Source organism: Anopheles merus, unplaced genomic scaffold (assembly GCF_017562075.2).
Source record: "Anopheles merus strain MAF unplaced genomic scaffold, AmerM5.1 LNR4000180, whole genome shotgun sequence".
NCBI lineage: Eukaryota > Metazoa > Arthropoda > Insecta > Diptera > Culicidae > Anopheles > Anopheles merus.
Window position 1 is genome coordinate 16,476 of NW_024427760.1, and position 3,525 is coordinate 20,000.

Here is a 3,525-nt window from a genome sequence, read left to right on the forward strand (position 1 = left end):
ATATAATGATAAGCAAAGCAATAATAAAATAGGATTTAGTTTAAATTGAATATGAGGTCTGCATGGATAATTAAAATATTGAGTCAACTAATATAAGAATTATTTATGGAGTATGGCTTTAAAAGTATTAATTGATTTTTTAATCTTTTGTTATTGTATATTAAATCGTTCTTGTGGGATCGGGCCGGCAGATAAAAGTAGTAAAGTATTTAATGAAAGTATTTAAGAACCCTTGAGTAAAAGTGAGTTTATTTAATTTAAATGTTTGAGTATAATTAATTAATCAATTGCAAGTGTCAATTAATTAAATTTAATGTCAAAATGGTATGGGGCTTTAATATAAATCTTTAAAATTATTGCTCAACTTTCAAAATAAGAATTATTAATTATTATTAGACATGCAAACAACCGGGGAAAAATAGCTACGTGATTTAATGAACTTCTACTTGTTAAGGGGTTTTGGATGGAGAGAACGTATTGTCAATAATTAAAAAGGTGGAGAATTGTAATTTAGGCAAACGAGTTATTAAAATTGAATTATAAATTAATTTATATTAAGTATGAAGATGTATTAATGGATTGAGAATGATTGTATAAGGAAATTAAATTGATGGTTTAAATGAAAGTTTGCTATGGCAATAATGAAGCAACGAATTGAAATTGAGATTATTTAATTTGATGAGTTTCGCGGAAGGCAATTTAATTTTTTAATTGAAAGCTTGTTTAATTGAATAAATGTTTGAAAAGTATAAAATAATATTTAAATAATTTAATTGAAAGATATTTGCCGACGGAAAGTAATTGAACTAGTGTAAATATAATTATTATAGCGGAAGGCTTTGTATGTGTAGATTTAATTCTTTGGAGTTTAAGTTATTTAAATATTTGTGATATGAATGAAATAATGAAATGAATGAAGTTTAGGAATGCTTAAACCGGGAGAAAAGGAATAACTAAGTGATTTAATATATTTCTACTTGTTAAGGGTTATGGATTGGGAGATCGTATTGCCATTAATTTAAAAGGTGAAGAATTGTAATGAAGCAACTGAGTTTGTTAAATTGAATTTTAAAATAATTTATATCAAGTTTAAAGATGTATATAAGAATTGAGATTGATTGTAGTAGTGTAATTAAATTGATGGTATGAAATTGAAGTATGCTATAGCAATGTATTAAAGAAGAGGAATTTACTTAATTTTGCTGTTTTGTGCTTAAGGCGATTTAATTAATTTTAATAAAAAGACTTGTTTAAATGAAGATTTTTTCTTATTAATAGTGGAAAAGAATAAAATAATATTTTAATATTTTAAGTAAACAAAAAATTTCCAACGGGAAGTAATTGGACTGGTTTAATTATTATTATCGCGGAAGGCTTTGTAAGTGTTAATTTAATTCTTCAGAGTTAAAGTTATTTCAAAATTTTGAGATTTGAATGAAATGAATGAAATGAATGAAATTTAGGAATGCTTAAAAGTGACAAACTACGTGAGGAGACGTGTGTGCTTCAACGTTACAGGTAAAATGGGAATTTTCCCCCGTTCTATTTTGGCTATGCTACGGGTTACAGGTAAAATGGGTTTCCGGTCACCTTGCTCTATGCTCCGTTATTGGAGATTATTTTGTTAGCTTTACGAGAGTTTTGAAATTTTGTTAGGATGGATTTTGAAATTTAAATTGTTAGCTCTACTGGGTTTGGAATTATTCTACTTTACGAATGGTGGTTTGAATTATTTATGTAATATATTTTTTTGCCTATTTCTACTGTTAGTTTTATATTTAATATGAAATTTAATGCTGAGGGGGAGAAAGAATCGAAATAAGAAAATAAATGCAGTTTTATATAATAATGGTTTAGTTGGGGAACTAATTGAGATTTGGTTAGGTTGTGAATGGGATTTCAAATTCTACACTATAAAAATTAAAACTATTTGCCGGTTTGAAAACTCTCGATGTTTCTCGTCGCTGGAACAGATGGAACCGGGAGTCTCGAACACAACACACACTTAGCACAAGTATTCTCGTGGACCGCTCAACGAAAGCTTATTTGCAGAAGGCTTAATTAATTAATTTATTAATTGAACGCAGAAGGCGATGCTAATAATAATTGTCTTATAGGATTTTGAATAATTTTTTTTTTGCAGAGGGCAATTTAATTCAATAAATATATTTGCTGAAGGCTTATGTAATTAATTTGGTTTATTTAAGGCAAACAGTTTATTAATAATTATTATTAATTTATAAAAATTGTGAAGTATTTTGCAGAAGGCAACTATTGAAAATAATTTTGTTCCAACGCTGAAGGCGATGCTAATTTCCCAATGGAGAAGAAGGATTTAAAAGAAAGGCAAATTAAATTAATTGATTTTAATTAAATCAAATGCAGAAGGCTTATGGCAATCGGAGCAGTCAACACGAGAACACTGCACTTCACTTTCCACACACACACACTAGTGATTCCGGCCGAAGTCTCAACGAATGCTTGATGCAGAAGGTTTAATTTAAAATAGGACGCTGAAGGCGATGCTTTTACTATTAATTTATTGAAATTGGCAAGTGAATTTTAATTATAAAATTTAAACTAGGTTAATTAAATGGTTTGAAAAGGTATTTAAGCGCTGAGGGCGATTCTAATAAGCAATCAAATGAATTTCTTTGTGAATAAATTATTAGTGCAAAAGGCTAAATTATTTAATAAATATATTTGTTTTAGTTGCAGAAGGCAATTCTTTTTATTTAATTTAATATAACTTGATTATTTATTTTATTTGTTTGCAGAAGGCACTTGGTAAAGACGCTGAAGGCGATGCTAAATTCCCGACGGCAAATGTGGGTTTGTAGAATTAAATTAATTAAAATTGCAGAAGGCTTAGAACAAAAAGCAATCGGAGTTATCAAAACACGGAATCACTTCACTTTCACACACACACACAACACTAGTGATTCCGGCCGAAGTCGTCGACGAAAGCTGTTTTTTTTTATGAAAGCGCTGAAGGCGTTACAAAATGATATTGCTTAAGGCACTTTTTTTTTAAATAATATTTATTAATTAATTGATTTGCAGAAGGCTTAGGATTTTTTCACTGAAGGCGATTCTAAATAAATTTAATTAAGTAAAATTAAATCAATTTTAAATGCTGAAGGCTTATTTAAAACAAATGGTTTATTAATGGGACACTGAAGGTGATGCTAATTTAAATTGGGAGTAAGTTAATTATATTTAAATAAAATCCACAAAAGGCAGTTAAATGGAAAACGCTGAAGGCGATGCTAATTTCCGCACGAAAAATGTGGGTTTATTGAATAAATTATTAATTGCAGAAGGCTTAATGCAAAGGGCGATCGGAGTTATCAAGACACGGAATCACTTCACTTCACTTTTTCACACACACACACACACACACAACACTAGTGATTCCGGCCGAAGTCGTCAACGAGAGCTTATTTAAAAAGATGCGCAGAAGGCGATGCTAAAATTTATTTAATTGCTTAAGGCACTTTTAAATAAAATAATCGAAAGAAAATT